This window comes from Stegostoma tigrinum, unplaced genomic scaffold, assembly GCF_030684315.1.
Source record: "Stegostoma tigrinum isolate sSteTig4 unplaced genomic scaffold, sSteTig4.hap1 scaffold_68, whole genome shotgun sequence".
NCBI classification, from domain to species: Eukaryota; Metazoa; Chordata; class Chondrichthyes; order Orectolobiformes; family Stegostomatidae; genus Stegostoma; species Stegostoma tigrinum.
In genome coordinates, this window is record NW_026728622.1 from 536,621 (window position 1) to 557,600 (window position 20,980).

The 20,980-nt window shown below is 72.3% G+C and overlaps 1 long non-coding RNA gene across 1 annotated transcript in view; it reads right to left on the reverse strand.

The window, feature by feature from the left end:
- LOC132209153 (uncharacterized) overlaps window positions 1-20,980 on the reverse strand; it is a 1,475,533-nt gene that overhangs the window by 518,128 nt on the left and 936,425 nt on the right. The window lies entirely within an intron of this gene.

The window sequence follows — 20,980 nt, forward strand, 5'->3', positions numbered from 1 at the left end:
TATCATGGCTGCGGGGGCCAGTCCCTGTGAGCGGGTGAGGGCTGCGGGGACCAGTCCCTGTGAGCGGGTGAGGGCTGCGGGGACCAGTCCCTGTGAGCGGCTCAGGGCTGCGGGGACCAGTCCCTGTGAGCGGGTCATGGCTGCGGGGACCAGTCACTGTCAGGGGGTCAGGGCTGCGAATGCCAGTCCCTGTGAGCGGGACAGTGCTGCGGGGGCCAGTGCCTGTGAGCGGGCCAGTGCTGCGGGTGCCAGTGCCTGCGAGCGGGTCAGGGCTGCGGGGGCCAGTGCCTGTGAGCGGGTCAGGGCTGCGGGGGCCAGTCCCTGTGAGCGGGTCAGGGCTGCGGGGGACAGTCCCTGTGAGCGGGTCAGGGCTGCGGGAGACAGTCCCTGTGAGCGGGTCAGGGCTGCGGGGGACAGTCCGTGTGAGCGGGTCAGGGCTGCTGTGGCAAATAGCTGTCAGCGGGACTGGGCAGCGGGGGCCAGTCCCTGTGGCGGGACAGGGCTGCGGGAGCCAGTAAATGTCAGCGGGACAGGGCTGCGGGGGACAGTGCCTGTGATCGTGTCATGGCTGCGGGGGCCAGTCCCTGTCAGGGGGTCAGGGCTGCGGGGACCAGTCCCTGTCAGGGGGTCAGGGCTGCGGGGACCAGTCCCTGTGAGCGGGTCAGGGCTGCGGGGACCAGTCCCTGTGAGCCGGTCAGGGCTGCGGGGACCAGTCCCTGTGAGCCGGTCAGGGCTGCGGGGACCAGTCTCTGTGAGCGGGTCAGGGCTGCGGGGACCAGTCCCTGTGAGTCGGACAGGGCTGCGGGGACCAGTCCCTGTGAGCCAGTCAGGGCCGCGGGGACCAGTCCCTGTGAGCCAGTCAGGGCCGCGGGGACCAGTCCCTGTGAGCGGGTCAGGGCTGCGGGGACCCGTCCCTGTGAGCGGGTCAGGGCTGCGGAGGCCCGTCCCTGTAAGCGGGTCAGGGCTGCGGGGGCCAGTCCCTGTCAGGGGGTCAGGGCTGCGAATGCCAGTCCCTGTGAGCGGGACAGTGCTGCGGGGGGCAGTCCCTGTGAGCGGGTCAGGGCTGCGGGGGCCAGTCCCTGTGAGCGGGTCAGGGCTGCGGGGGCCAGTGCCTGTGAGCGGGTCAGGGCTGCGGGGGCCAGTGCCTGTGAGCGGGCCAGGGCTGCGGGGGCCAGTGCCTGTGAGCGGGTCAGGGCTGCGGGGACCAGTCCCTGTCAGGGGGTCAGGGCTGCGAATGCCAGTCCCTGTGAGCGGGACAGTGCTGCGGGGGGCAGTCCCTGTGAGCGGGTCAGGGCTGCGGGGGCCAGTCCCTGTGAGCGGGTCAGGGCTGCGGGGGCCAGTGCCTGTGAGCGGGTCAGGGCTGCGGGGGCCAGTGCCTGTGAGCGGGCCAGGGCTGCGGGGGCCAGTCCCTGTGAGCGGGTCAGGGCTGCGGGGGCCAGTCCCTGTGCGCCGGTCAGGGCTGCGGGGACCAGTCCCTGTGAGCCAGTCAGGGCCGCGGGGACCAGTCCCTGTGAGCCGGTCAGGGCTGCGGGGACCAGTCCCTGTGAGCCAGTCAGGGCCGCGGGGACCAGTCCCTGTGAGCCGGTCAGGGCTGCGGGGACCAGTCCCTGTGAGCGGGTCAGGGCTGCGGGGACCAGTCCCTGTGAGCGGGTCAAGGCTGCGGGGACCAGTCCCTGTCAGGGGGTCAGGGCTGCGGGGGCCAGTGCCTGTCAGCGGGTCAGGGCTGCGGGGGCCAGTCCCTGTGAGCGGGTCAGGGCTGCGGGGGACAGTCCCTGTGAGCGGGTCAGGGCTGCGGGAGACAGTCCCTGTGAGCGGGTCAGGGCTGCGGGGGACAGTCCCTATGAGCGGGTCAGGGCTGCGGGGGACAGTCCCTGTGAGCGGGTCAGGGCTGCGGGGGACAGTCCGTGTGAGCGGGTCAGGGCTGCTGTGGCAAATAGCTGTCAGCGGGACTGGGCAGCGGGGGCCAGTCCCTGTGGCGGGTCAGGGCTGCGGGAGCCAGTCCATGTCAGCGGGACAGGGCTGTGGGGGACAGTGCCTGTGATCGTGTCATGGCTGCGGGGGCCAGTCCCTGTCAGGGGGTCAGGGCTGCGGGGACCAGTCCCTGTCAGGGGGTCAGGGCTGCGGGGACCAGTCCCTGTGAGCGGGTCAGGGCTGCGGGGACCAGTCTCTGTAAGCCAGTCAGGGCTGCGGGGACCAGTCCCTGTGAGCCAGTCAGGGCCGCGGGGACCAGTCCCTGTGAGCCGGTCAGGGCTGCGGGGACCAGTCCCTGTGAGCGGGTCAGGGCTGCGGGGACCAGTCCCTGTGAGCGGGTCAAGGCTGCGGGGACCAGTCCCTGTCAGGGGGTCAGGGCTGCGGGGGCCAGTGCCTGTCAGCGGGTCAGGGCTGCGGGGGCCAGTCCCTGTGAGCGGGTCAGGGCTGCGGGGGACAGTCCCTGTGAGCGGGTCAGGGCTGAGGGAGACAGTCCCTGTGAGCGGGTCAGGGCTGCGGGGGACAGTCCCTATGAGCGGGTCAGGGCTGCGGGGGACAGTCCCTGTGAGCGGGTCAGGGCTGCGGGGGACAGTCCGTGTGAGCGGGTCAGGGCTGCTGTGGCAAATAGCTGTCAGCGGGACTGGGCAGCGGGGGCCAGTCCCTGTGGCGGGTCAGGGCTGCGGGAGCCAGTCCATGTCAGCGGGACAGGGCTGTGGGGGACAGTGCCTGTGATCGTGTCATGGCTGCGGGGGCCAGTCCCTGTCAGGGGGTCAGGGCTGCGGGGACCAGTCCCTGTCAGGGGGTCAGGGCTGCGGGGACCAGTCCCTGTGAGCGGGTCAGGGCTGCGGGGACCAGTCTCTGTAAGCCAGTCAGGGCTGCGGGGACCAGTCCCTGTGAGCCAGTCAGGGCCGCGGGGACCAGTCCCTGTGAGCGGGTCAGGGCTGCGGGGGCCAGTCCCTGTGAGAGGGTCAAGGCTGCGGGGACCAGTCCCTGTCAGGGGGTCAGGGCTGCGGGGACCAGTCCCTTTGAGCGGGTCAGGGCTGCGGGGGCCAGTCCCTGTGAGCGGATCAGGGCTGCGGGGACCAGTCCCTGTGAGCGGGTGAGGGCTGCGGGGACCAGTCCCTGTGAGCGGGTGAGGGCTGCGGGGGCCAGTCCCTGTGAGAGGGTCAAGGCTGCGGGGACCAGTCCCTGTCAGGGGGTCAGGGCTGCGGGGACCAGTCCCTGTGAGCCCGTCAGGGCTGCGGGGACCAGTCCCTGTGAGCGGGTCAGGGCTGCGGGGACCAGTCCCTGTGAGCGGGTGAGGGCTGCGGGGACCAGTCCCTGTGAGCGGGTCAGGGCTGCGCGGGCCAGTCCATGTCAGCGGGACAGGGCTGCGGGGTACAGTGCCTGCATTCGTGTGATGGCTGCGGGGGCCAATCCCTGTGACCGGGTGAGGGCTGCGGTGGCAAATCGCTGTCAGGGGGCCAGGGCTGCGGGGGCCAGTCCCTGTTAAGCGGGCGAGGGCTGCGGGGGGCCAGTCCCTGGGAGCGGGCCAGGACTGCGGGGGACAGTCCCTCGGAGCGGGTCAGGGCTGCGGGGGCCAGTCCATGTCAGCGGGGCAGGGCTGCGGGGACCAGTCCCTGTGAGCGGGTCAGTGCTGCGGGGACCAGTCCCTGTGAGCGGGTCAGGGCTGCGGGGACCAGTCCCTGTGAGCGGGTCAGGGCTGCGGGGACCAGTCCCTGTGAGCGGGTCAGGGCTGCGGGTACCAGTCCCTGTGAGCGGGTGAGGGCTGCGGGGACCAGTCCCTCTGAGCGGCTCAGGGCTGCGGGGACCAGTCCCTGTGAGCGGGTCAGGGCTGCGGGGACCAGTCCCTGTCAGGGGGTCAGGGCTGCGAATGCCAGTCCCTGTGAGCGGGACAGTGCTGCGGGGGGCAGTCCCTGTGAGCGGGTCAGGGCTGCGGGGGCCAGTCCCTGTGAGCGGGTCAGGGCTGCGGGGGCCAGTGCCTGTGAGCGGGTCAGGGCTGCGGGGGCCAGTGCCTGTGAGCGGGCCAGGGCTGCGGGGGCCAGTGCCTGTGAGCGGGTCAGGGCTGCGGGGGCCAGTCCCTGTGAGAGGGTAAGGGCTGCGGGGGACAGTCCCTTTAAGCCGGTCAGGGCTGCGGGGACCAGTCCCTGTCAGCCGGTCAGGGCTGCGGGGACCAGTCCCTGTGAGCGGGTCAGGGCTGCGGGGACCAGTCCCTGTGAGCCGGTCAGGGCTGCGGGGACCAGTCCCTGTGAGCCAGTCAGGGCCGCGGGGACCAGTCCCTGTGAGCCGGTCAGGGCTGCGGGGACCAGTCCCTGTGAGCGGGTCAGGGCTGCGGGGACCAGTCCCTGTGAGCGGGTCAAGGCTGCGGGGACCAGTCCCTGTCAGGGGGTCAGGGCTGCGGGGACCAGTCCCTGTGAAGGGGTCAGGGCTGTGGGGGCCAGTCCGAGTGAGCGGGTCAGGGCTGCGGAGGCCCGTCCCTGTAAGCGGGTCAGGGCTGCGGGGGCCAGTGCCTGTGATCGGGTCAGGGCTGCGGTAGCCAGTCCCTGTGAGCGGGCCAGGTCTGCGGGGGCCAGTCCCAGTGAGCGGGCCAGGGCTGCGGGGGCCAGCCCCTGTGAGCGGGTCAGGGCTGCGGGGGCCAGTCCCTGTGAGCGGGTCAGGGCTGCCAGGGCCAGTCCCTGTAAGCGGGTCAGGGCTGCGGGGGCCAGTTCCTGTGATCGGGTCGTGGCTGCGGGGGCCAGTCCCTGTGATCGGGTCATGGCTGCGGGGGCCAGTCCCTGTGAGCGGGCCAGGGCTGCGGGGGACAGTCCCTGTGAGCGGGCATGGCTGCGCGGGCCAGTCCATGTCAGCAGGACAGGGCTGCGGGGTACAGTGCCTGCATTCGTATCATGGCTGCGGGGGCCAGTCCCTGTGAGCGGGTGAGGGCTGCGGGGACCAGTCCCTGTGAGCGGGTGAGGGCTGCGGGGACCAGTCCCTGTGAGCGGCTCAGGGCTGCGGGGACCAGTCCCTGTGAGCGGGTCAGGGCTGCGGGGACCAGTCCCTGTCAGGGGGTCAGGGCTGCGAATGCCAGTCCCTGTGAGCGGGACAGTGCTGCGGGGGCCAGTGCCTGTGAGCGGGCCAGTGCTGCGGGTGCCAGTGCCTGCGAGCGGGTCAGGGCTGCGGGGGCCAGTGCCTGTGAGCGGGTCAGGGCTGCGGGGGCCAGTCCCAGTGAGCGGGCCAGGGCTGCGGGGGCCAGCCCCTGTGAGCGGGTCAGGGCTGCGGGGGCCAGTCCCTGTGAGCGGGTCAGGGCTGCCAGGGCCAGTCCCTGTAAGCGGGTCAGGGCTGCGGGGGCCAGTTCCTGTGATCGGGTCGTGGCTGCGGGGGCCAGTCCCTGTGATCGGGTCATGGCTGCGGGGGCCAGTCCCTGTGAGCGGGCCAGGGCTGCGGGGGACAGTCCCTGTGAGCGGGCATGGCTGCGCGGGCCAGTCCATGTCAGCAGGACAGGGCTGCGGGGTACAGTGCCTGCATTCGTATCATGGCTGCGGGGGCCAGTCCCTGTGAGCGGGTGAGGGCTGCGGGGACCAGTCCCTGTGAGCGGGTGAGGGCTGCGGGGACCAGTCCCTGTCAGGGGGTCAGGGCTGCGAATGCCAGTCCCTGTGAGCGGGACAGTGCTGCGGGGGCCAGTGCCTGTGAGCGGGCCAGTGCTGCGGGTGCCAGTGCCTGCGAGCGGGTCAGGGCTGCGGGGGCCAGTGCCTGTGAGCGGGTCAGGGCTGCGGGGGCCAGTCCCTGTGAGCGGGTCAGGGCTGCGGGGGACAGTCCCTGTGAGCGGGTCAGGGCTGCGGGAGACAGTCCCTGTGAGCGGGTCAGGGCTGGGGGGACAGTCCGTGTGAGCGGGTCAGGGCTGCTGTGGCAAATAGCTGTCAGCGGGACTGGGCAGCGGGGGCCAGTCCCTGTGGCGGGACAGGGCTGCGGGAGCCAGTAAATGTCAGCGGGACAGGGCTGCGGGGGACAGTGCCTGTGATCGTGTCATGGCTGCGGGGGCCAGTCCCTGTCAGGGGGTCAGGGCTGCGGGGACCAGTCCCTGTCAGGGGGTCAGGGCTGCGGGGACCAGTCCCTGTCAGGGGGTCAGGGCTGCGGGGACCAGTCCCTGTGAGCGGGTCAGGGCTGCGGGGACCAGTCCCTGTGAGCCGGTCAGGGCTGCGGGGACCAGTCTCTGTGAGCGGGTCAGGGCTGCGGGGACCAGTCCCTGTGAGTCGGACAGGGCTGCGGGGACCAGTCCCTGTGAGCCAGTCAGGGCCGCGGGGACCAGTCCCTGTGAGCCAGTCAGGGCCGCGGGGACCAGTCCCTGTGAGCGGGTCAGGGCTGCGGGGACCCGTCCCTGTGAGCGGGTCAGGGCTGCGGAGGCCCGTCCCTGTAAGCGGGTCAGGGCTGCGGGGGCCAGTCCCTGTCAGGGGGTCAGGGCTGCGAATGCCAGTCCCTGTGAGCGGGACAGTGCTGCGGGGGGCAGTCCCTGTGAGCGGGTCAGGGCTGCGGGGGCCAGTCCCTGTGAGCGGGTCAGGGCTGCGGGGGCCAGTGCCTGTGAGCGGGTCAGGGCTGCGGGGGCCAGTGCCTGTGAGCGGGCCAGGGCTGCGGGGGCCAGTGCCTGTGAGCGGGTCAGGGCTGCGGGGACCAGTCCCTGTCAGGGGGTCAGGGCTGCGAATGCCAGTCCCTGTGAGCGGGACAGTGCTGCGGGGGGCAGTCCCTGTGAGCGGGTCAGGGCTGCGGGGGCCAGTCCCTGTGAGCGGGTCAGGGCTGCGGGGGCCAGTGCCTGTGAGCGGGCCAGGGCTGCGGGGGCCAGCCCCTGTGAGCGGGTCAGGGCTGCGGGGGCCAGTCCCTGTGAGCGGGTCAGGGCTGCCAGGGCCAGTCCCTGTAAGCGGGTCAGGGCTGCGGGGGCCAGTTCCTGTGATCGGGTCATGGCTGCGGGGGCCAGTCCCTGTGATCGGGTCATGGCTGCGGGGGCCAGTCCCTGTGAGCGGGCCAGGGCTGCGGGGGACAGTCCCTGTGAGCGGGTCAGGGCTGCGGGGGCCAGTGCCTGTGAGCGGGCCAGGGCTGCGGGGGCCAGTGCCTGTGAGCGGGTCAGGGCTGCGGGGGCCAGTCCCTGTGAGAGGGTAAGGGCTGCGGGGGACAGTCCCTTTAAGCCGGTCAGGGCTGCGGGGACCAGTCCCTGTGAGCCGGTCAGGGCTGCGGGGACCAGTCCCTGTGAGCGGGTCAGGGCTGCGGGGACCAGTCCCTGTGCGCCGGTCAGGGCTGCGGGGACCAGTCCCTGTGAGCCAGTCAGGGCCGCGGGGACCAGTCCCTGTGAGCCGGTCAGGGCTGCGGGGACCAGTCCCTGTGAGCCAGTCAGGGCCGCGGGGACCAGTCCCTGTGAGCCGGTCAGGGCTGCGGGGACCAGTCCCTGTGAGCGGGTCAGGGCTGCGGGGACCAGTCCCTGTGAGCGGGTCAAGGCTGCGGGGACCAGTCCCTGTCAGGGGGTCAGGGCTGCGGGGGCCAGTGCCTGTGAGCGGGTCAGGGCTGCGGGGGCCAGTCCCTGTGAGCGGGTCAGGGCTGCGGGGGACAGTCCCTGTGAGCGGGTCAGGGCTGCGGGAGACAGTCCCTGTGAGCGGGTCAGGGCTGCGGGGGACAGTCCCTATGAGCGGGTCAGGGCTGCGGGAGACAGTCCCTGTGAGCGGGTCAGGGCTGCGGGGGACAGTCCGTGTGAGCGGGTCAGGGCTGCTGTGGCAAATAGCTGTCAGCGGGACTGGGCAGCGGGGGCCAGTCCCTGTGGCGGGTCAGGGCTGCGGGAGCCAGTCCATGTCAGCGGGACAGGGCTGTGGGGGACAGTGCCTGTGATCGTGTCATGGCTGCGGGGGCCAGTCCCTGTCAGGGGGTCAGGGCTGCGGGGACCAGTCCCTGTCAGGGGGTCAGGGCTGCGGGGACCAGTCCCTGTGAGCGGGTCAGGGCTGCGGGGACCAGTCTCTGTAAGCCAGTCAGGGCTGCGGGGACCAGTCCCTGTGAGCCAGTCAGGGCCGCGGGGACCAGTCCCTGTGAGCGGGTCAGGGCTGCGGGGGCCAGTCCCTGTGAGAGGGTCAAGGCTGCGGGGACCAGTCCCTGTCAGGGGGTCAGGGCTGCGGGGACCAGTCCCTTTGAGCGGGTCAGGGCTGCGGGGGCCAGTCCCTGTGAGCGGGTCAGGGCTGCGGGGACCAGTCCCTGTGAGCCGGTCAGGGCTGCGGGGACCAGTCTCTGTGAGCGGTTCAGGGCTGCGGGGACCAGTCCCTGTGAGTCGGACAGGGCTGCGGGGACCAGTCCCTGTGAGCCAGTCAGGGCCGCGGGGACCAGTCCCTCTGAGCCAGTCAGGGCCACGGGGACCAGTCCCTGTGAGCGGGTCAGGGCTGCGGGGACCCGTCCCTGTGAGCGGGTCAGGGCTGCGGAGGCCCGTCCCTGTAAGCGGGTCAGGGCTGCGGGGGCCAGTCCCTGTCAGGGGGTCAGGGCTGCGAATGCCAGTCCCTGTGAGCGGGACAGTGCTGCGGGGGGCAGTCCCTGTGAGCGGGTCAGGGCTGCGGGGGCCAGTCCCTGTGAGCGGGTCAGGGCTGCGGGGGCCAGTGCCTGTGAGCGGGTCAGGGCTGCGGGGGCCAGTGCCTGTGAGCGGGCCAGGGCTGCGGGGGCCAGTGCCTGTGAGCGGGTCAGGGCTGCGGGGACCAGTCCCTGTCAGGGGGTCAGGGCTGCGAATGCCAGTCCCTGTGAGCGGGACAGTGCTGCGGGGGGCAGTCCCTGTGAGCGGGTCAGGGCTGCGGGGGCCAGTCCCTGTGAGCGGGTTTGGGCTGCGGGGGCCAGTGCCTGTGAGCGGGCCAGGGCTGCGGGGGCCAGCCCCTGTGAGCGGGTCAGGGCTGCGGGGGCCAGTCCCTGTGAGCGGGTCAGGGCTGCCAGGGCCAGTCCCTGTAAGCGGGTCAGGGCTGCGGGGGCCAGTTCCTGTGATCGGGTCATGGCTGCGGGGGCCAGTCCCTGTGATCGGGTCATGGCTGCGGGGGCCAGTCCCTGTGAGCGGGCCAGGGCTGCGGGGGACAGTCCCTGTGAGCGGGTCAGGGCTGCGGGGGCCAGTGCCTGTGAGCGGGCCAGGGCTGCGGGGGCCAGTGCCTGTGAGCGGGTCAGGGCTGCGGGGGCCAGTCCCTGTGAGAGGGTAAGGGCTGCGGGGGACAGTCCCTTTAAGCCGGTCAGGGCTGCGGGGACCAGTCCCTGTGCGCCGGTCAGGGCTGCGGGGACCAGTCCCTGTGAGCCAGTCAGGGCCGCGGGGACCAGTCCCTGTGAGCCGGTCAGGGCTGCGGGGACCAGTCCCTGTGAGCCAGTCAGGGCCGCGGGGACCAGTCCCTGTGAGCCGGTCAGGGCTGCGGGGACCAGTCCCTGTGAGCGGGTCAGGGCTGCGGGGACCAGTCCCTGTGAGCGGGTCAAGGCTGCGGGGACCAGTCCCTGTCAGGGGGTCAGGGCTGCGGGGGCCAGTGCCTGTGAGCGGGTCAGGGCTGCGGGGGCCAGTCCCTGTGAGCGGGTCAGGGCTGCGGGGGACAGTCCCTGTGAGCGGGTCAGGGCTGCGGGAGACAGTCCCTGTGAGCGGGTCAGGGCTGCGGGGGACAGTCCCTATGAGCGGGTCAGGGCTGCGGGGGACAGTCCCTGTGAGCGGGTCAGGGCTGCGGGGGACAGTCCGTGTGAGCGGGTCAGGGCTGCTGTGGCAAATAGCTGTCAGCGGGACTGGGCAGCGGGGGCCAGTCCCTGTGGCGGGTCAGGGCTGCGGGAGCCAGTCCATGTCAGCGGGACAGGGCTGTGGGGGACAGTGCCTGTGATCGTGTCATGGCTGCGGGGGCCAGTCCCTGTCAGGGGGTCAGGGCTGCGGGGACCAGTCCCTGTCAGGGGGTCAGGGCTGCGGGGACCAGTCCCTGTGAGCGGGTCAGGGCTGCGGGGACCAGTCTCTGTAAGCCAGTCAGGGCTGCGGGGACCAGTCCCTGTGAGCCAGTCAGGGCCGCGGGGACCAGTCCCTGTGAGCGGGTCAGGGCTGCGGGGGCCAGTCCCTGTGAGAGGGTCAAGGCTGCGGGGACCAGTCCCTGTCAGGGGGTCAGGGCTGCGGGGACCAGTCCCTTTGAGCGGGTCAGGGCCGCGGGGGCCAGTCCCTGTGAGCGGGTCAGGGCTGCGGGGACCAGTCCCTGTGAGCGGGTGAGGGCTGCGGGGACCAGTCCCTGTGAGCGGGTGAGGGCTGCGGGGGCCAGTCCCTGTGAGAGGGTCAAGGCTGCGGGGACCAGTCCCTGTCAGGGGGTCAGGGCTGCGGGGACCAGTCCCTGTGAGCCCGTCAGGGCTGCGGGGACCAGTCCCTGTGAGCGGGTCAGGGCCGCGGGGACCAGTCCCTGTGAGCGGGTGAGGGCTGCGGGGACCAGTCCCTGTGAGCGGGTCAGGGCTGCGCGGGCCAGTCCATGTCAGCGGGACAGGGCTGCGGGGTACAGTGCCTGCATTCGTGTGATGGCTGCGGGGGCCAATCCCTGTGACCGGGTGAGGGCTGCGGTGGCAAATCGCTGTCAGGGGGCCAGGGCTGCGGGGGCCAGTCCCTGTTAAGCGGGCGAGGGCTGCGGGGGGCCAGTCCCTGGGAGCGGGCCAGGACTGCGGGGGACAGTCCCTCGGAGCGGGTCAGGGCTGCGGGGGCCAGTCCATGTCAGCGGGGCAGGGCTGCGGGGACCAGTCCCTGTGAGCGGGTCAGTGCTGCGGGGACCAGTCCCTGTGAGCGGGTCAGGGCTGCGGGGACCAGTCCCTGTGAGCGGGTCAGGGCTGCGGGGACCAGTCCCTGTGAGCGGGTCAGGGCTGCGGGGACCAGTCCCTGTGAGCGGGTGAGGGCTGCGGGGACCAGTCCCTCTGAGCGGCTCAGGGCTGCGGGGACCAGTCCCTGTGAGCGGGTCAGGGCTGCGGGGACCAGTCCCTGTCAGGGGGTCAGGGCTGCGAATGCCAGTCCCTGTGAGCGGGACAGTGCTGCGGGGGGCAGTCCCTGTGAGCGGGTCAGGGCTGCGGGGGCCAGTCCCTGTGAGCGGGTCAGGGCTGCGGGGGCCAGTGCCTGTGAGCGGGTCAGGGCTGCGGGGGCCAGTGCCTGTGAGCGGGCCAGGGCTGCGGGGGCCAGTGCCTGTGAGCGGGTCAGGGCTGCGGGGGCCAGTCCCTGTGAGAGGGTAAGGGCTGCGGGGGACAGTCCCTTTTAGCCGGTCAGGGCTGCGGGGACCAGTCCCTGTCAGCCGGTCAGGGCTGCGGGGACCAGTCCCTGTGAGCGGGTCAGGGCTGCGGGGACCAGTCCCTGTGAGCCGGTCAGGGCTGCGGGGACCAGTCCCTGTGAGCCAGTCAGGGCCGCGGGGACCAGTCCCTGTGAGCCGGTCAGGGCTGCGGGGACCAGTCCCTGTGAGCGGGTCAGGGCTGCGGGGACCAGTCCCTGTGAGCGGGTCAAGGCTGCGGGGACCAGTCCCTGTCAGGGGGTCAGGGCTGCGGGGACCAGTCCCTGTGAAGGGGTCAGGGCTGTGGGGGCCAGTCCGAGTGAGCGGGTCAGGGCTGCGGAGGCCCGTCCCTGTAAGCGGGTCAGGGCTGCGGGGGCCAGTGCCTGTGATCGGGTCAGGGCTGCGGTAGCCAGTCCCTGTGAGCGGGCCAGGTCTGCGGGGGCCAGTCCCAGTGAGCGGGCCAGGGCTGCGGGGGCCAGCCCCTGTGAGCGGGTCAGGGCTGCGGGGGCCAGTCCCTGTGAGCGGGTCAGGGCTGCCAGGGCCAGTCCCTGTAAGCGGGTCAGGGCTGCGGGGGCCAGTTCCTGTGATCGGGTCGTGGCTGCGGGGGCCAGTCCCTGTGATCGGGTCATGGCTGCGGGGGCCAGTCCCTGTGAGCGGGCCAGGGCTGCGGGGGACAGTCCCTGTGAGCGGGCATGGCTGCGCGGGCCAGTCCATGTCAGCAGGACAGGGCTGCGGGGTACAGTGCCTGCATTCGTATCATGGCTGCGGGGGCCAGTCCCTGTGAGCGGGTGAGGGCTGCGGGGACCAGTCCCTGTGAGCGGGTGAGGGCTGCGGGGACCAGTCCCTGTGAGCGGCTCAGGGCTGCGGGGACCAGTCCCTGTGAGCGGGTCAGGGCTGCGGGGACCAGTCCCTGTCAGGGGGTCAGGGCTGCGAATGCCAGTCCCTGTGAGCGGGACAGTGCTGCGGGGGCCAGTGCCTGTGAGCGGGCCAGTGCTGCGGGTGCCAGTGCCTGCGAGCGGGTCAGGGCTGCGGGGGCGAGTGCCTGTGAGCGGGTCAGGGCTGCGGGGGCCAGTCCCTGTGAGCGGGTCAGGGCTGCGGGGGACAGTCCCTGTGAGCGGGTCAGGGCTGCGGGAGACAGTCCCTGTGAGCGGGTCAGGGCTGCGGGGGACAGTCCGTGTGAGCGGGTCAGGGCTGCTGTGGCAAATAGCTGTCAGCGGGACTGGGCAGCGGGGGCCAGTCCCTGTGGCGGGACAGGGCTGCGGGAGCCAGTAAATGTCAGCGGGACAGGGCTGCGGGGGACAGTGCCTGTGATCGTGTCATGGCTGCGGGGGCCAGTCCCTGTCAGGGGGTCAGGGCTGCGGGGACCAGTCCCTGTCAGGGGGTCAGGGCTGCGGGGACCAGTCCCTGTGAGCGGGTCAGGGCTGCGGGGACCAGTCTCTGTAAGCCAGTCAGGGCTGCGGGGACCAGTCCCTGTGAGCCAGTCAGGGCCGCGGGGACCAGTCCCTGTGAGCGGGTCAGGGCTGCGGGGGCCAGTCCCTGTGAGAGGGTCAAGGCTGCGGGGACCAGTCCCTGTCAGGGGGTCAGGGCTGCGGGGACCAGTCCCTTTGAGCGGGTCAGGGCTGCGGGGGCCAGTCCCTGTGAGCGGGTCAGGGCTGCGGGGACCAGTCCCTGTGAGCCGGTCAGGGCTGCGGGGACCAGTCTCTGTGAGCGGGTCAGGGCTGCGGGGACCAGTCCCTGTGAGTCGGACAGGGCTGCGGGGACCAGTCCCTGTGAGCCAGTCAGGGCCGCGGGGACCAGTCCCTCTGAGCCAGTCAGGGCCGCGGGGACCAGTCCCTGTGAGCGGGTCAGGGCTGCGGGGACCCGTCCCTGTGAGCGGGTCAGGGCTGCGGAGGCCCGTCCCTGTAAGCGGGTCAGGGCTGCGGGGGCCAGTCCCTGTCAGGGGGTCAGGGCTGCGAATGCCAGTCCCTGTGAGCGGGACAGTGCTGCGGGGGGCAGTCCCTGTGAGCGGGTCAGGGCTGCGGGGGCCAGTCCCTGTGAGCGGGTCAGGGCTGCGGGGGCCAGTGCCTGTGAGCGGGTCAGGGCTGCGGGGGCCAGTGCCTGTGAGCGGGCCAGGGCTGCGGGGGCCAGTGCCTGTGAGCGGGTCAGGGCTGCGGGGACCAGTCCCTGTCAGGGGGTCAGGGCTGCGAATGCCAGTCCCTGTGAGCGGGACAGTGCTGCGGGGGGCAGTCCCTGTGAGCGGGTCAGGGCTGCGGGGGTCAGTCCCTGTGAGCGGGTCAGGGCTGCGGGGGCCAGTGCCTGTGAGCGGGCCAGGGCTGCGGGGGCCAGCCCCTGTGAGCGGGTCAGGGCTGCGGGGGCCAGTCCCTGTGAGCGGGTCAGGGCTGCCAGGGCCAGTCCCTGTAAGCGGGTCAGGGCTGCGGGGGCCAGTTCCTGTGATCGGGTCATGGCTGCGGGGGCCAGTCCCTGTGATCGGGTCATGGCTGCGGGGGCCAGTCCCTGTGAGCGGGCCAGGGCTGCGGGGGACAGTCCCTGTGAGCGGGTCAGGGCTGCGGGGGCCAGTGCCTGTGAGCGGGCCAGGGCTGCGGGGGCCAGTGCCTGTGAGCGGGTCAGGGCTGCGGGGGCCAGTCCCTGTGAGAGGGTAAGGGCTGCGGGGGACAGTCCCTTTAAGCCGGTCAGGGCTGCGGGGACCAGTCCCTGTGAGCCGGTCAGGGCTGCGGGGACCAGTCCCTGTGAGCGGGTCAGGGCTGCGGGGACCAGTCCCTGTGCGCCGGTCAGGGCTGCGGGGACCAGTCCCTGTGAGCCAGTCAGGGCCGCGGGGACCAGTCCCTGTGAGCCGGTCAGGGCTGCGGGGACCAGTCCCTGTGAGCCAGTCAGGGCCGCGGGGACCAGTCCCTGTGAGCCGGTCAGGGCTGCGGGGACCAGTCCCTGTGAGCGGGTCAGGGCTGCGGGGACCAGTCCCTGTGAGCGGGTCAAGGCTGCGGGGACCAGTCCCTGTCAGGGGGTCAGGGCTGCGGGGGCCAGTGCCTGTGAGCGGGTCAGGGCTGCGGGGGCCAGTCCCTGTGAGCGGGTCAGGGCTGCGGGGGACAGTCCCTGTGAGCGGGTCAGGGCTGCGGGAGACAGTCCCTGTGAGCGGGTCAGGGCTGCGGGGGACAGTCCCTATGAGCGGGTCAGGGCTGCGGGGGACAGTCCCTGTGAGCGGGTCAGGGCTGCGGGGGACAGTCCGTGTGAGCGGGTCAGGGCTGCTGTGGCAAATAGCTGTCAGCGGGACTGGGCAGCGGGGGCCAGTCCCTGTGGCGGGTCAGGGCTGCGGGAGCCAGTCCATGTCAGCGGGACAGGGCTGTGGGGGACAGTGCCTGTGATCGTGTCATGGCTGCGGGGGCCAGTCCCTGTCAGGGGGTCAGGGCTGCGGGGACCAGTCCCTGTCAGGGGGTCAGGGCTGCGGGGACCAGTCCCTGTGAGCGGGTCAGGGCTGCGGGGACCAGTCTCTGTAAGCCAGTCAGGGCTGCGGGGACCAGTCCCTGTGAGCCAGTCAGGGCCGCGGGGACCAGTCCCTGTGAGCGGGTCAGGGCTGCGGGGGCCAGTCCCTGTGAGAGGGTCAAGGCTGCGGGGACCAGTCCCTGTCAGGGGGTCAGGGCTGCGGGGACCAGTCCCTTTGAGCGGGTCAGGGCCGCGGGGGCCAGTCCCTGTGAGCGGGTCAGGGCTGCGGGGACCAGTCCCTGTGAGCGGGTGAGGGCTGCGGGGACCAGTCCCTGTGAGCGGGTGAGGGCTGCGGGGGCCAGTCCCTGTGAGAGGGTCAAGGCTGCGGGGACCAGTCCCTGTCAGGGGGTCAGGGCTGCGGGGACCAGTCCCTGTGAGCCCGTCAGGGCTGCGGGGACCAGTCCCTGTGAGCGGGTCAGGGCCGCGGGGACCAGTCCCTGTGAGCGGGTGAGGGCTGCGGGGACCAGTCCCTGTGAGCGGGTCAGGGCTGCGCGGGCCAGTCCATGTCAGCGGGACAGGGCTGCGGGGTACAGTGCCTGCATTCGTGTGATGGCTGCGGGGGCCAATCCCTGTGACCGGGTGAGGGCTGCGGTGGCAAATCGCTGTCAGGGGGCCAGGGCTGCGGGGGCCAGTCCCTGTTAAGCGGGCGAGGGCTGCGGGGGGCCAGTCCCTGGGAGCGGGCCAGGACTGCGGGGGACAGTCCCTCGGAGCGGGTCAGGGCTGCGGGGGCCAGTCCATGTCAGCGGGGCAGGGCTGCGGGGACCAGTCCCTGTGAGCGGGTCAGTGCTGCGGGGACCAGTCCCTGTGAGCGGGTCAGGGCTGCGGGGACCAGTCCCTGTGAGCGGGTCAGGGCTGCGGGGACCAGTCCCTGTGAGCGGGTCAGGGCTGCGGGTACCAGTCCCTGTGAGCGGGTGAGGGCTGCGGGGACCAGTCCCTCTGAGCGGCTCAGGGCTGCGGGGACCAGACCCTGTGAGCGGGTCAGGGCTGCGGGGACCAGTCCCTGTCAGGGGGTCAGGGCTGCGAATGCCAGTCCCTGTGAGCGGGACAGTGCTGCGGGGGGCAGTCCCTGTGAGCGGGTCAGGGCTGCGGGGGCCAGTCCCTGTGAGCGGGTCAGGGCTGCGGGGGCCAGTGCCTGTGAGCGGGTCAGGGCTGCGGGGGCCAGTGCCTGTGAGCGGGTCAGGGCTGCGGGGACCAGTCCCTGTGAGCCGGTCAGGGCTGCGGGGACCAGTCCCTGTGAGCCAGTCAGGGCCGCGGGGACCAGTCCCTGTGAGCCGGTCAGGGCTGCGGGGACCAGTCCCTGTGAGCGGGTCAGGGCTGCGGGGACCAGTCCCTGTGAGCGGGTCAAGGCTGCGGGGACCAGTCCCTGTCAGGGGGTCAGGGCTGCGGGGACCAGTCCCTGTGAAGGGGTCAGGGCTGTGGGGGCCAGTCCGAGTGAGCGGGTCAGGGCTGCGGAGGCCCGTCCCTGTAAGCGGGTCAGGGCTGCGGGGGCCAGTGCCTGTGATCGGGTCAGGGCTGCGGTAGCCAGTCCCTGTGAGCGGGCCAGGTCTGCGGGGGCCAGTCCCAGTGAGCGGGCCAGGGCTGCGGGGGCCAGCCCCTGTGAGCGGGTCAGGGCTGCGGGGGCCAGTCCCTGTGAGCGGGTCAGGGCTGCCAGGGCCAGTCCCTGTAAGCGGGTCAGGGCTGCGGGGGCCAGTTCCTGTGATCGGGTCGTGGCTGCGGGGGCCAGTCCCTGTGATCGGGTCATGGCTGCGGGGGCCAGTCCCTGTGAGCGGGCCAGGGCTGCGGGGGACAGTCCCTGTGAGCGGGCATGGCTGCGCGGGCCAGTCCATGTCAGCAGGACAGGGCTGCGGGGTACAGTGCCTGCATTCGTATCATGGCTGCGGGGGCCAGTCCCTGTGAGCGGGTGAGGGCTGCGGGGACCAGTCCCTGTGAGCGGGTGAGGGCTGCGGGGACCAGTCCCTGTGAGCGGCTCAGGGCTGCGGGGACCAGTCCCTGTGAGCGGGTCAGGGCTGCGGGGACCAGTCCCTGTCAGGGGGTCAGGGCTGCGAATGCCAGTCCCTGTGAGCGGGACAGTGCTGCGGGGGCCAGTGCCTGTGAGCGGGCCAGTGCTGCGGGTGCCAGTGCCTGCGAGCGGGTCAGGGCTGCGGGGGCGAGTGCCTGTGAGCGGGTCAGGGCTGCGGGGGCCAGTCCCTGTGAGCGGGTCAGGGCTGCGGGGGACAGTCCCTGTGAGCGGGTCAGGGCTGCGGGAGACAGTCCCTGTGAGCGGGTCAGGGCTGCGGGGGACAGTCCGTGTGAGCGGGTCAGGGCTGCTGTGGCAAATAGCTGTCAGCGGGACTGGGCAGCGGGGGCCAGTCCCTGTGGCGGGACAGGGCTGCGGGAGCCAGTAAATGTCAGCGGGACAGGGCTGCGGGGGACAGTGCCTGTGATCGTGTCATGGCTGCGGGGGCCAGTCCCTGTCAGGGGGTCAGGGCTGCGGGGACCAGTCCCTGTCAGGGGGTCAGGGCTGCGGGGACCAGTCCCTGTGAGCGGGTCAGGGCTGCGGGGACCAGTCCCTGTGAGCCGGTCAGGGCTGCGGGGACCAGTCCCTGTGAGCCGGTCAGGGCTGCGGGGACCAGTCCCTGTGAGCGGGTCAGGGCTGCGGGGACCAGTCCCTGTGAGTCGGACAGGGCTGCGGGGACCAGTCCCTGTGAGCCAGTCAGGGCCGCGGGGACCAGTCCCTGTGAGCCAGTCAGGGCCGCGGGGACCAGTCCCTTTGAGCGGGTCAGGGCTGCGGGGACCCGTCCCTGTGAGCGGGTCAGGGCTGCGGAGGCCCGTCCCTGTAAGCGGGTCAGGGCTGCGGGGGCCAGTCCCTGTGAGCGGGTCAGGGCTGCGGGAGCCAGTCCCTGTGAGCGGGCCCGGTCTGCGGGGGCCAGTCCCAGTGAGCGGGCAAGGGTTGCGGGGGCCAGCCCCTGTGAGCGGGTCACGGCTGCGGGGGCCAGTCCCTGTGAGCGGGTCAGGGCTGCCAGGGCCAGTCCCTGTAAGCGGGTCAGGGCTGCGGGGGCCAGTCCCTGTGATCGGGTCATGGCTGCGGGGGCCAGTCCCTGTGATCGGGTCATGGCTGCGGGCGCCAGTCCCTGTGAGCGGGCCAGGGCTGCGGGGGACAGTCCCTGTGAGCGGGCATGGCTGCGCGGGCCAGTCCATGTCAGCGGGACAGGGCTGCGGGGTACAGTGCCTGCATTCGTGTCATGGCTGCGGGGGCCAATCCCTGTGAGCGGGTGAGGGCTGCGGTGGCAAATAGCTGTCAGGGGGTCAGGGTTGCGGGGGCAAGTCCCTGTGAGCGGGTCAGGGCTGCGGGGACCAGTCCCTGCGAGCGGGTCAGTGCTGCGGGGACCAGTCCCTGTGAGCGGGTCAGGGCTGCGGGGACCAGTCCCTGTGAGCGGGTCAGGGCTGCGGGGGCCAGTCCCTGTGAGCGGGTGAGGGCTGCGGGGACCAGTCCCTGTGAGCGGGTCAGGGCTGCGGGGACCAGTCCCTGTGAGCGGGTCAGGGCTGCGGGGGAGAGTCCCTGTGAGCGGGTCAGGGCTGCGGGGGACAGTCCCTGTGAGCGGGTCAGGGCTGAGGGGGACAGTACGTGTGAGCGGTTCATGGCTGCGGGCGCCAGTCCCTGTGATCGGGTCATGGCTGCGGGGGCCAGTCCCTGTGAGCGGGCCAGGGCTGCGGGGGACAGTCCCTGTGAGCGGGTCAGGGCTGCGGGGGACAGTCCCTGTGAGCGGGTCAGGGCTGCGGGGACCAGTCCCTGTCACGGGGTCAGGGCTGCGGGGACCAGTCCCTGTGAGCGGGTCAGGGCTGCGGGGGCCAGTCCCTGTGAGCGGGTCAGGGCTGCGGGGGCCAGTCCCTGTGAGCGGGTCAGGGCTGCGGGGGCCAGTGCCTGTGAGCGGGTCAGTGCTGCGGGGGCCAGTGCCTGTGTGCGGGCCAGGGCTGCGGGGGCCAGTGCCTGTGAGCGGGTCAGGGCTGTGGGGGCCAGTCCCTGTGAGCGGGTCAGGGCTGGGGGGACAGTCCCTGTGAGCGGGTCAGGGCTGCGGGGGACAGTCCCTGTGAGCGGGTCAGGGCTGCGGGGGACAGTACGTGTGAGCGGGTCAGGGCTGCGGGGGACAGTCCCTGTGAGCGGGTCAGGGCTGTGGGGGACAGTCCCTGTGAGCGGGTCAGGGCTGCGGGGGACAGTCCCTGTGAGCGGGTCAGGGCTGCGGGGGACAGTCCCTGTGAGCGGGTCAGGGCTGCGGGGGACAGTCCCTGTGAGCGGGTCAGGGCTGCGGTGGAAAATAGCTGTCAGCGGTACTGGGCAGCGGGGGCCAGTCCCTGTGAGCGGGTCAGGGCTGCGGGGGCCAGTCCCTCTGAGCGGGTCAGGGCTGCCGGGGCCAGTCCCTGTGAGCGGGCCAGGGCTGCGGGGGCCAGTCCCTGTGAGCGGGTCAGGGCTGCGGGGACCAGTCCCTGTGAGCGGGTCAGGGCTGCGGGGACCAGTCCCTGTGAGCGGGTCAGGGCTGCGGGGACCAGTCCATGTGAGCGGGCCAGGGCTGCGGGGGCCAGTCCCTGTGAGCGGGCCAGGGCTGCGGGGGCCAGTCCCTGTGAGCGGGCCAGGGCTGCGGGGGCCAGTCCCTGTGAGCGGGCGAGGGCTGCGGGGGCCAGTCCCTGGGAGCGGGCCAGGACTGCGGGGGACAGTCCCTCGGAGCGGGACAGGGCTGCGGGGGCCAGTCCATGTCAGCGGGGCAGGGCTGCGGGGACCAGTCCCTGTGAGCGGGTCAGTGCTGCGGGGACCAGTCCCTGTGAGCGGGTCAGGGCTGCAGGGACCAGTCCCTGTGAGCGGGTCAGGGCTGCGGGTACCAGTCCCTGTGAGCGGGAGAGGGCTGCGGGGACCAGTCCCTGTGAGCGGGTCAGGGCTGCGGGGACCAGTCCCTGTGAGCGGGTCAGTGCTGCGGGGACCAGTCCCTGTGAGCGGGTCAGGGCTGCGGGGACCAGTCCCTGTGAGCGGGTCAGGGCTGCGGGTACCAGTCCCTGTGAGCGGGAGAGGGCTGCGGGGACCAGTCCCTGTGAGCGGCTCAGGGCTGCGGGGACCAGTCCCTGTGAGCGGGTCAGGGCTGCGGGGACCAGTCCCTGTCAGGGGGTCAGGGCTGCGAATGCCAGTCCCTGTGAGCGGGACAGTGCTGCGGGGGCCAGTGACTGTGAGCGGGCCAGTGCTGAGGGGGCCAGTGCCTGCGAGCGGGTCAGGGCTGCGGGGGCCAGTGCCTGTGAGCGGGTCAGGGCTGCGGGGGCCAGTCCCTGTGAGCGGGTCAGGGCTGCGGGGGACAGTCCCTGTGAGCGGGTCAGGGCTGCGGGGACCAGTCCCTGTCCGGGGGTCAGGGCTGCGAATGCCAGTCCCTGTGAGCGGGACAGTGCTGCGGGGGCCAGTGCCTGTGAGCGGGCCAGTGCTGAGGGGGCCAGTGCCTGCGAGCGGGTCAGGGCTGCGGGGGCCAGTGCCTGTGAGCGGGTCAGGGCTGCGGGGGCCAGTCCCTGTGAGCGGGTCAGGGCTGCGGGAGACATCCCTGTGAGCGGGTCAGGGCTGCGGGGGACAGTCCCTGTGAGCGGGTCAGGGCTGCGGGGGACAGTCCCTGTGAGCGGGTCAGGGCTGCGGGGGACAGTCCGTGTGAGCGGGTCAGGGCTGCTGTGGCAAATAGCTGTCAGCGGGACTGGGCAGCGGGGGCCAGTCCCTGTGGCGGGACAGGGCTGCGGGAGCCAGTAAATGTCAGCGGGACAGGGCTGCGGGGGACAGTGCCTGTGATCGTGTCATGGCTGCGGGGGCCAGTCCCTGTCAGGGGGTCAGGGCTGCGGGGACCAGTCCCTGTCAGGGGGTCAGGGCTGCGGGGACCAGTCCCTGTGAGCGGGTCAGGGCTGCGGGGACCAGTCCCTGTAAGCCGGTCAGGGCTGCGGGGACCAGTCCCTGTGAGCCGGTCAGGGCTGCGGGGACCAGTCCCTGTGAGCGGGTCAGGGCTGCGGGGCCCAGTCCCTGTGAGCCGGACAGGGCTGCGGGGACCAGTCCCTGTCACGGGGTCAGGGCTGCGGGGACCAGTCCCTGTGAGCGGGTCAGGGCTGCGGGGGCCAGTCCCTGTGAGCGGGTCAGGGCTGCGGGGGCCAGTCCCTGTGAGCGGGTCAGGGCTGCGGGGGCCAGTGCCTGTGAGCGGGTCAGTGCTGCGGGGGCCAGTGCCTGTGTGCGGGCCAGGGCTGCGGGGGCCAGTGCCTGTGAGCGGGTCAGGGCTGTGGGGGCCAGTCCCTGTGAGCGGGTCAGGGCTGGGGGGACAGTCCCTGTGAGCGGGTCA